At 45.7% G+C, this 12,138-nt stretch overlaps 1 protein-coding gene across 2 annotated transcripts in view; it reads right to left on the minus strand.

Moving 5' to 3' along the window:
• Positions 1-12,138, minus strand: part of BZW2 (basic leucine zipper and W2 domains 2) — a 64,552-nt gene that overhangs the window by 22,815 nt on the left and 29,599 nt on the right. Inside the window, exon 1 of one of the 2 annotated variants that reach the window (XM_069959324.1) lies at positions 11,807-11,904. The exons of the other annotated variant lie outside the window; for it this stretch is intronic. The gene's annotated coding sequence lies outside the window, so the exon portion shown is untranslated. Of the gene's footprint in view, positions 1-11,806; positions 11,905-12,138 lie in introns of those variants that run through there. 2 annotated transcript variants of the gene reach the window in all.

The raw sequence follows: 12,138 nt of genomic DNA on the forward strand, positions 1-12,138 counted from the left end.
ACACCATCGGGCAGAGTGAAATTTTTTTCTTTTCACTGCCCATCTGGCTTGGGGGATCCTGGTGGTACAATCCTTTTTTAAAAACACTGCCCACCTCCTGCGCTGGGTGCAGTTTTCTTCTTGTGGAATAGCCCCCCGAGTAACGCTATCTTCTCCCCTTGGTGGGGCACCTCCATTAGAATCAAGCATAGCCGCATCACCGATGCACAAAAAGAAAACGGCACCGAGCGCCGGACCAAGGCAGCTTTTTAAAAGAAATAACCCGCACCACCGGGATCCCCGTGCCAGTGCCGACAGGGCAGAAAAGAAAAAAAAAAAACAGTTTTCACTCGGTCTGATGGTGCATTCGCTTTAATGATCGTCTAAAATCGATTGGTCTAAATCGACCTGCGCCGTCTCACAACTTTTACCCCCCCCCCCCCCCCCCGTGTTTACCAAAGCTTCAGAGAAGAAATATCCTGAGGTGTTTTTTTTTTTCTCTAAAATCCACAAAATGAATTTCCAAGGTTTTTTTGTCACATTTACCGTTATTCAGGGACGTACCGAGCTCTTAAACTATTTTTACACAAAAGAAATTTAAAGTATTTATGCAAATCAAGGAAAATCTTTCTGATGGAAACAGATGGTGAAAGGACAATCTGCCACATGAAGGAGTCTTTGCTAGAATCCCCATTCTTTATCCTGTGAAACCTTCTATACCTGGGTGTAATGAAGTGTCAAAGAGGAGTTGTGCCGCAGCATTTGTGCCGCACTCTGGCAAACCTGACACCAGCTTCCTCCTCCCTCTTCTTCATGAATAATCAATGCTGCCCGGCCTCCTACTCACTCATCCTGTTAGCCGGCAGCTGCCAACAGAGCACTGATCTGCAATCAGATAGAGTAGAAACTCCTAGCCTGAGTTGGAGCTGTGGTCTAGGGGGTAAATCACCTGTCTAGAGACCATCAACAGTTTGTTTTCTTTGGTTCGATTCCCCTGATATACAGTTATTTATTTTTTCTCATAATTTTATCATTTTTAAAAGTGCAAAGAAATGACCAATTCGTATTCAAATAATTTTTTTAAACACAATGATGAGAAAAAATAAAAAATAAATAACACACCTGTCAGACTCCCACATCAGATAAAAATACTGCAGAAGTATATATGATTGCTTACCTGTCTACCCCAGTTCTGTAATCACCAAAAGTTCTCTTCCCCCATCGTGCCTTCTCGCTACTTCCCGACTGAGCAGTTGTTTAGTATAATTCCCAGAATGCACTGCTTTTTCTCATCTCTTCATCACTACCCTCCCACAGAGCTCCTGCTGCTTCCCAGCCCAGAGATGCTGCAGAACATTACCCTACAGAGTAGAACAGTCTGCAGAAGCTGCTGCATTCATTCCCTGTCTGCTACTCTGCCTGTGGCATTGCTCAGCACGCATGCTGTAATCACGCCTCATTCCTCCCTATCTTTCAAATTTTATGTGTATATGATAGGGGGATGGTAATTTAGTCTGTAAGGAGGGGTAAGGGGTGATGTTTACAGAGGATGATATCGGTTAATATAGAGGATGCATCCTCTCTATTCTTGTAAAAAAGAAAGATCCTCTCTCTCTAATACACAAGAGGAGCTCCACTTTATCCAATGACTGGAGGAATGGCAGCGGCTCCTCATTTCAGTTGTACAAAGCCATAAAAAAAAGGAGAAGCTGGAGATAACATGCGCCACTTATCAGGACCCCTCCCTCCATATGTCATCCTCAGGGCCGGCCAGCCGGCCGGGGTGCAGCAATCAGGATGACGGCAGAGGTGACAACCACAGTGATGTCTGCTGTACAGTTACTGATCCAGGTCCTAGTGTCACAGATCTATCCATCAGACCGGGAATGCAAACAATGGCGCTGTACATCATACGCTGAGCTACAGGCTTCACCAAGTCCAAAACCAGCAATGTGATTCCAAGTGTATAAACTACATCTGTCACTGAGTGGGAACAGTCACATATACATTATACCACTACTATATCACAGCCGAGGGATTGCTGTACAGTTTATTTGAATTATCCCTGTACTGTGACATCACTGTGTGTATTATCCCCCCTGTACTGTGACATCACTGTGTGTATTATCCCCCCTGTACTGTGACATCACTGTGTGTATTATCTCTGTACTGTGACATCACTGTGTGTATTATCCCCCCTGTACTGTGACATCACTGTGTGTATTATCCCTGTACTGTGACATCACTGTGTGTATTATCCCTGTACTGTGACATCACTGTGTATTATCCCTGTACTGTGACATCACTGTGTGTATTATCCCTGTACTGTGACATCACTGTGTGTATTATCCCTGAACTGTGACATCACTGTGTGTATTATCCCTGTACTGTGACATCACTGTGTGTACTCTCCCTGTACTGTGACATCACTGTGTGTATTATGCCTGTAATGTGACATCACTATGTGTATTATCCCTGTACTGTGACATCACTGTGTATTATCCCTGTACTGTGACATCACTATGTGTATTATGCCTGTACTGTGACATCACTGTGTATTATCCCTGTACTGTGACATCACTGTGTGTATTATCCCTGTACTGTGACATCACTGTGTGTATTATCCCTGTACTGTGACATCACTGTTTGTATTATGCTTGTACTGTGACATCACTGTTTGTATTATCCTTGTACTGTGACATCACTGCGTGTATTCTCCCTGTACTGTGACATCGGTGCTATATTCCTGGAAAGTTGGGGCCCCTGCTGCACACTTATTTGGGGGACGAAAAACCCATGTTTCTTTTCCAACCAGACACCAGCAGTGGTCGCTACCCCGGATAGGGTGAGGGGGTCACCTGGGATCTACTGGATCACTGGTCTCCCACCTGTTACCTTCATCTAGTTGTTCATATTGGATCCTCTGGAGAGGGAGCCTGATCCTGCCCATAGACAAGCTACAAATGGAAAATAACACAGGGAAGGGATCTCTTTGTATTCCCATCTCTCCCACCTACATGATTTGCTGGTGCAGCGTGAAATGACTGGGATTAGCCAACGCGTCAATAGTTTCTCCAGGAGCTGAATCCCTTTGTACAGCCAAAATTTGTTTGCTTTTTCTGCTAATTTACCCCCTGACAATCTCCTCTGTGCTGCGCCGCAATTAAACCTGGATTCAGAAGCTTTCAGTACAGACAGGAGGATGGAAATTGTAAATGTATTATGGAGCGAGAGTCACACGCAGGGAAGGAAGGGGCATGTGCTCCCGAGACAAAGGAGCCAGCGGCAGCCGCAGAACAAGCTCTCCTCCACAGAAGTATTTTTGGAAACATTTAGAAATAATAAAAAAGAAAAGTTGATATAATTAGACACTGAAGACAGCAATTGGAAGTGTAATACATGTATAGTATATAGAGCCAGGCAGGGGTAAGCTGTGAGTATAACTCTAACTGGAGTACTACCTTCATGTAGAGCCTGGAGATGCAGGGGATAAGCTGAAAGTAGGTTACCTGTGATACAAGACAGGAGGAGGAAACCAATGTCCCCTAATAGATTAACATTACCATACTGCCTGCTATGTACAAGAAGATAATTGCTATAATACTGCCTCCTATACACAAAAATATAAATACTATAATACTGTGCTCCTATATACAAGAATATAACTACTGTAATACTGCTCCTATATACAAGAATATAACTACTATAATACTGCTCCTATATACAAGAATATAATTACTATAATAATGCTCCCTATATACAAGAATATAACTTCTATAATAATGCTCCTATATACAAGAATATAACTACTATAATACTGCCCCTATATACAGGAATATAACTACTATAATACTGCTCCTATATACAGGGATATAACTACTATAATACTGCTCCTATATACAAGAATATAACTACTATAATACTGTTTCTATATACAAGAATATAACTACTATAATACTGCTCCTATATACAAGAATATAATTACTATAATAATGCTCCCTATATACAAGAATATAACTTCTATAATACTGCTCCTATATACAAGAATATAACTTCTATAATAATGCTCCTATATACAAGAATATAACTACTATAATACTGCCCCTATATACAGGAATATAACTACTATAATACTGCTCCTATATACAGGGATATAACTACTATAATACTGCTCCTATATACAAGAATATAACTACTATAATACTGTTTCTATATACAAGAATATAACTACTATAATACTGCTCCTATATACAAGAATATAATTACTATAATAATGCTCCCTATATACAAGAATATAACTTCTATAATACTGCTCCTATATACAAGAATATAACTTCTATAATAATGCTCCTATATACAAGAATATAACTACTATAATACTGCCCCTATATACAGGAATATAACTACTATAATACTGCTCCTATATACAAGAATATAACTACTATAATACTGCTTCTATACACAAGAATATTATAGACTGAGCTGCAATACCAGGTGCAGCCACTACCAAATGCATGGTGCTGTGCCTGCAACATTCCTTCAGTCAGCTGAGCAGTGGGTGTCTTAGTTCCATTATTCTCATACTGATGGTATATCACCAGTGTTTCCCCAGCTATACTATAGGTATGTAATATATGTAAGATGGGGAACCCCATTGATCACTACAGGAACCCCACATAGCTCTACCTGTGCCATCTGACTGCCCCCTCCCCTGACCTGCCCTGTATAACCTCTGCTGGCTTTGACCTCACATGAACACGTCCCTGGTTCTGCATTCCAGTTCTCGCTTCATAACACCATCTGCGGCTGTCAGCGGCTGCCACTGTAGAATATTCTGAGAACGTAAGCGCGGGATTCCCCGAAGAGGTCTCTTCCTACCATATTACGAGAGGACTTGGTTTAGCCACAATTCAAACCTTGCAAAGAGAGTTTACTAACCAAATAACTGTCCAAAGCCAGAAATTTGGCTGCAGGTTGGGCTGGGGACACCAAACTGGGCAATGACATAGGTTCCTTATAAGTTAAAGGGGTACTCCAGCAAAAAAAAAAAATCCTTTAAATCAACTGGTGCCAGAGATTTGCAATTTACTTCTATTAAAAATCTCCAGTCTTCCAGTACTTATCAGCTGTCAGGACAGTTCCTGACATGGACTGAGGTGGCAGCAGAGAGCACTGTGTCAGACTGAAAAGAATACACCACTTTCTGCAGGACATACAGCAGCTGATAAGTACTGGAAGACTGGCATCTTTTTTTATAGAAATAAATTATAAATCTGTGTCACTTTCTGACACCAGCCAATTTGAAAGAATTTTTGGAAGAGTGGGGGAAAGGGAGCAGTCTGTGAGAATGAGGGGGAAAGGAACAGTCTGTGAGAGTGAGGGGAATGGGAGCAGTCTGTGAGAGGAATGGGAGCTGTGAGAGTGGGGGCAAAGTTAGCAGTCTGTGAGAGTACGAGGCCGTGGGGGAAGTGTGGAAGAGTGACGGGAAAAGGGAGCAGTCTGTGAGAGTGACGGGAAAAGGGAGCAGTCTGTGAGAGTGACGGGAAAAGGAATATTCTGTGTGAGAGAAGGGAGCAGTGTGTGAATGGGGAACATAAAGTGCGGTGTGTGTTAAAGTGAGAGCATAGGAAGCAGTCTGTGAGAGTGGGGGTCACAGTCTGTATGATATGAAGTGTGACACTATTACTGTGTGTGAGCTGTAGAGCGGGGCACAACACTTTGTGGTACACTATTACTCACAGGGAAACAGCTAGAGCCTGAAGCATATGATGGGGCACTGCATAAGGGCACTATTATTTTCAGGGCGCTGTGTAACTACAGCTTCCACATCATTATATCTGACGTAAAGTATTGGGAGCACTGTGCTACACAGCAGGAACTGGCACACAACTGGGGGGCTGTGATGGTTGATAAAATTATGCTGTGAAGGTGAAAAAGGAACCATACTCACCTGCTCCCAATCCCCCACAGCCGCTGATGTGACTGCTCCCCATCTAGGCTAATCTCAGCAGCTTCCTGTCATGTGCTGAAAAACCAGTGTGAACAGAGGCTAACATCAGGGAACTGCCTGCCTTCTGCCACCACTAGGGGGAGCTAACTGCATTCATGTGTTCCTACTGGTGACTGAAGACAGGAGCTCTGTATCAGATAAAGCTGCACTCCATCCTCTACAGAAATATCCTATATAATTGCAGTCATTGCAGAATGGTGTAGAAAAAAAACACTCTTCAGTTTTAAAGGGGTACTCTGGCAAAATCAACTGGTGTCAGAAAGTTATATAGATTTGTAGTTTACTTCTATTAAAAAATCTCCAGTCTTCCAGTACTTATCAGCTGCTGTATGTCTTGCAGGAAGTGGTGTATTCTCTCCAGTCTGACACAGTGCTCTCTGCTTCCACCTCCCCCCCCCCCCCCCCGCAGGGTCCTCTCTCCGTATAAACCAGGCTGCCACTTATTCATGTGACAGGTTTTGGTCCCCCATCACTTATAACACAGCAGCATCAAGGAAGCGTTATATATACATAAACAATAATAACATATATATATATGTATGAATACAGGTGTATATGAAGGTTTATATATATATATGGTTGTGTGTCTATGTGTGGATATTTATTTATTTGTATATATATATATATATATATATATATATATATATATATATATGTGTGTGTTTATGTTTCTATATATACGTCTATACATAAACAGTATACATATATATATATATATATATTTATATAGATATAAATATATGTATAGATACATGTATACATGTGTGTGTCTGTATATAAATATGTTTGTGTCCCTCTATATACATGTATATATGTGTGTGTAAATTTTTGTGTCTCTATATACATGTCTATCTATATGTATGTATACATGTGTCTCTCTCTCTCTGTATATATATATATATATATACACACACTCACCGGCCACTTTATTAGGTACACCATGCTAGTAACGGGTTGGACCCCCTTTTGCCTTCAGAACTGCCTCAATTCTTGGTGGTATAGATACAACAAGGTGCTGGAAGCTTCCTCAGAGATTTTGGTCCATATTGACATGATGGCATCACACAGTTGCCGCAGATTTGTCGGCTGCACATCCATGATGCCAATCTCCTGTTCCACCACATCCCAAAGATGCTCTATTGGATTGAGATCTGGTGACTGTAGAGGCCATTGGAGTACAGTGACCTCATTGTCATGTGCAAGAAACCAGTCTGAGATGATTCTAGCTTTATGACATGGCGCATTATCCTGCTGAAAGTAGCCATCAGATGTTGGGTACATTGTGGTCATAAAGGGATGGACATGGTCAGCAACAATACTCAGGTAGGCTGTGGCGTTGCAACGATGCTCAATTGGTACCAAGGGGCCCAAAGAGTGCCAAGAAAATATTCCCCACACCATGACACCACCACCACCAGCCTGAACCGTTGATACAAGGCAGGATGGATCCATGCTTTCATGTTGTTGACGCCAAATTCTGACCCTACCATCCGAATGTCGCAGCAGAAATCGAGATTCATCAGACCAGGCAACGTTTTTCCAATCTTCTACTGTCCAATTTCCATGAGCTTGTGCAAATTGTAGCCTCAGTTTCCTGTTCTTAGCTGAGCGGAGTGGCACCCGGTGTGGTCTTCTGCTGCTGTAGCCCATCTGCCTCAAAGTTGGAGGTACTGTGCGTTCAGAGATGCTCTTCTGCCTACCTTGGTTGTAACGGTTGGCTATTTGAGTCACTGTTGCCTTTCTATCAGCTTGAACTAGTCTGCCCATTCACCTCTGACCTCTGGCACCAACAAGGCATTTCCGCCCACAGAACTGCCGCTCACTGGATGTTTTTTCTTTTTCGGACCATTCTCTGTAAACCCTAGAGATGTTTGTGCGTGAAAATCCCAGTAGATCAGCAGTTTCTGAAATACTCAGACCAGCCCTTCTGGCACCAACAACCATGCCACGTTCAAAGGCCCTCAAATCACCTTTCTTCCCCATACTGATGCTCGGTTTGAACTTCAGGAGATTGTCTTGACCATGTCTACATGCCTAAATGCACTGAGTTGCCGCCATGTGATTGGCTGATTAGAAATAGTTATAGTTATAGTCTATAGTCTATAGTTATAGTCTCTCTATATACCTATATGTGTGTATACATGTATTTCTGTCTCTCTCATATATATATATATATATATATATATATAAGAGAGAGACAGAAATACATGTATACACACATATATATATGTCCCTATATGTGTATATACATGTGTGCGTGTGTTTTCTTCCCCATCCTCTCCCATTAGTCAGTACAGGAGACCAGAAATATATAAATATTTACACTATAAACAAATACAAAAGATTCTATATACAAACATTGCAGTGTATACAATACGGGGAACGGGGAGCTGACACCTGACCCCCGAAACCGCCTCTCTGCATGACCCAACTCTATGATATGGATGACCCCCCCCACACTCTATGATATGGATGACCCCCCCCACTCTATGATATGGATGACCCCCCCACTCTATGGATATGGATGACCCCCCCCCCTCTATGATATGGATGACCCCCCCCCACTCTGTGATATGGATGACCCCCCTCTCTATGATATGGATGACCCCCCCCCACTCTATGATATGGATGACCCCCCTCTCTATGATATGGATGCCCCCCCCTCTATGATATGGATGACCCCCCTCTCTATGATATGGATGTCCCCCCCCCCACTCTATGATATGGATGACCCCCCCCACTCTATGATATGGATGACCCCCCTCTCTATGATATGGATGACCCCCCCGCTCTATGATATGGATGCCCCCCCCTCTATGATATGGATGACCCCCCTCTCTATGATATGGATGACCCCCCCCCACTCTATGATATGGATGACCCCCCTCTCTATGATATGGATGCCCCCCCCACTCTGTGATATGGATGACCCCCCCCCCTGTATGATATGGATGACCCCCCTCTCTATGATATGGATGACCCCCCCCACTCTATGATATGGATGACCCCCCTCTCTATGATATGGATGACCCCCCCCCCCACTCTGTGATATGGATGACCCCCCCCCCCTCTATGATATGGATGACCCCTCCCACTCTATGATATGGATGACCCCCCTCTCTATGATATGGATGACCCCCCTCTCTATGATATGGATGACCCCCCCCCCACTCTATGATATGGATGACCCCCCCCCACTCTATGATATGGATGACCCCCCTCCCACTCTATGATATGGATGACCCCCCTCTATGATATGGATGACCCCCCCCCACTCTGATATGGATGACCCCCCCCCCCCTCTATGATATGGATGACCCCCCCCTCTCTATGATATGGATGACCCCCCCTCTCTATGATATGGATGACCCCCCCCCTCTCTATGATATGGATGACCCCCCCCCCCACACTCTATGATATGGATGACCCCCCCCACTCTATGATATGGATGACCCCCCCACTCTATGGATATGGATGACCCCCCCCCTCTATGATATGGATGACCCCCCCCACTCTGTGATATGGATGACCCCCCTCTCTATGATATGGATGACCCCCCCCCCACTCTATGATATGGATGACCCCCCTCTCTATGATATGGATGCCCCCCCCTCTATGATATGGATGACCCCCCTCTCTATGATATGGATGACCCCCCCCACTCTATGATATGGATGACCCCCCCCACTCTATGATATGGATGACCCCCCCCACTCTATGATATGGATGACCCCCCTCTCTATGATATGGATGACCCCCCCCCCACTCTATGATATGGATGACCCCCCTCTCTATGATATGGATGCCCCCCCCACTCTATGATATGGATGACCCCCCTCTCTATGATATGGATGACCCCCCCCCTCTATGATATGGATGACCCCCCTCTCTATGATATGGATGACCCCCCCCACTCTATGATATGGATGACCCCCCTCTCTATGATATGGATGACCCCCCCCACTCTGTGATATGGATGACCCCCCCCCCTGTATGATATGGATGACCCCCTCTATGATATGGATGACCCCTCCCACTCTATGATATGGATGACCCCCCTCTCTATGATATGGATGACCCCCCTCTCTATGATATGGATGACCCCCCCCCCCACTCTATGATATGGATGACCCCCCCCCCCCACTCTATGATATGGATGACCCCCCTCCCACTCTATGATATGGATGACCCCCCTCTATGATATGGATGACCCCCCCCCCACTCTGATATGGATGACCCCCCCCTCTCTATGATATGGATGACCCCCCCCTCTCTATGATATGGATGACCCCCCCTCTCTATGATATGGATGACCCCCCCCTCTATGATATGGATGACCCCCCTCCCTCTATGATATGGATGACCCCCCTCTCTATGATATGAATGACACCCCCCCTCTATGATATGGATGACCCCCCCCTCTCTATGATATGGATGACCCCCCTCCCACTCTATGATATGGATGCCCCCCCCCTCTATGATATGGATGACCCCCCTCTCTATGATATGGATGACCCCCCCCCCTCTATGATATGGATGACCCCCCTCTCTATGATATGGATGACCCCCCCCCCTCTATGATATGGATGACCCCCCTCTCTATGATATGGATGACCCCCCCTCTATGATATGGATGACCCCCCCACTCTATGATATGGATGACCTCCCCCCACTCTATGATATGGATGACCCCCCCCTCTATGATATGGATGACCCCCCACACTGTGATATGGATGACCCCCCCTCCCACTCTGTGATATGGATGACCCCCCCCCTCTATGATATGGATGACCCCCCACTCTATGATATGGCTGACCCCCCCCACTCTGTGATATGGATGACCCCCCCCACTCTGTGATATGGATGACCCCCCCCCTCTGTGATATGGATGACCCCCCTCTCTATGATATGGATGACCCCCCTCTCTATGATGTGGATGACCCCCCCCCCACTCTGTGATATGGATGACCCCCCCCTCTATGATATGGATGACCCCCCACTCTATGATATGGATGACCCCCCCCACTCTGTGATATGGATGACCCCCCCCCTCTATGATATGGATGACCCCCCACTCTATGATATGGATGACCCCCCACTCTATGATATGGATGACCCCCCCCCACTCTGTGATATGGATGACCCCCCCCCCACTCTGTGATATGGATGACCCCCCCCCTCTATGATATGGATGACCCCCCCCCCTGATATGGATGACCCCCCTCCCACTCTATGATATGGATGACCCCCCTCTCTATGATATGGATGACCCCCCTCTCTATGATATGGATGACCCCCCTCTCTATGATATGGATGACCCCCCTCTCTATGATATGGATGACCCCCCTCTCTATGATATGGATGACCCCCCCCCCCCTCTATGATATGGATGACCCCCCTCTATGATATGGATGACCCCCCCCTCTATGATATGGATGACCCCCCCCCCCCCTCTATGATATGGATGACCCCCCCCACTCTATGATATGGATGACCCCCCCCCCACTCTATGATATGGATGACCCCCCCCTCTATGATATGGATGCCCCCCCCCTCTATGATATGGATGACCCCCCCTCTATGATATGGATGACCCCCCCCCCCCTCTCTATGATATGGTGTTGAGCGGCCCCCGCAGTTATTACAGGTTGCAGTGTAATAGAACACACAGATACAGCTCTCCATCCCCATGCACCCTGTCATGCACTGTATACATAGTGATGTCTGTCCTGCCCCCCGCGCTGCCGCCAGTCACACTGTGCGGTACCGCAGCAGCAGCGCTGTGTACACTGTGGGTGCTCCGCATGCACTGCTTACCTATGAGCTGCTCTGGCTGCCTCCCTGGCACACACTGGCAGACAATAGGACACTGCTTGAAGGGCAGACTGAGCTCTCCGGGCAGGCAGCAGCACAGTCCCGGGGCGATACCAACTCTACCAGGGAGGGGGGTGATGGGTTAGCAGCCCCGAACTCAGCTTCTATTTCAGCCTCTAATATTTACTCCCGCCTACAGTATATAATTGTATATAATTATTCTAACAGATTAATCTTACAGAGATTTCACCTGATTGATTCTAGGACGGTATACAGGGATGTGTATAGGTGAGCTCCCCCCTCCAGGCTGCAGAGTGGTACGCGCCGTGAGCAGG

The sequence above is a fragment of the Dendropsophus ebraccatus genome, chromosome 2, assembly GCF_027789765.1.
Source record: "Dendropsophus ebraccatus isolate aDenEbr1 chromosome 2, aDenEbr1.pat, whole genome shotgun sequence".
NCBI lineage: Eukaryota > Metazoa > Chordata > Amphibia > Anura > Hylidae > Dendropsophus > Dendropsophus ebraccatus.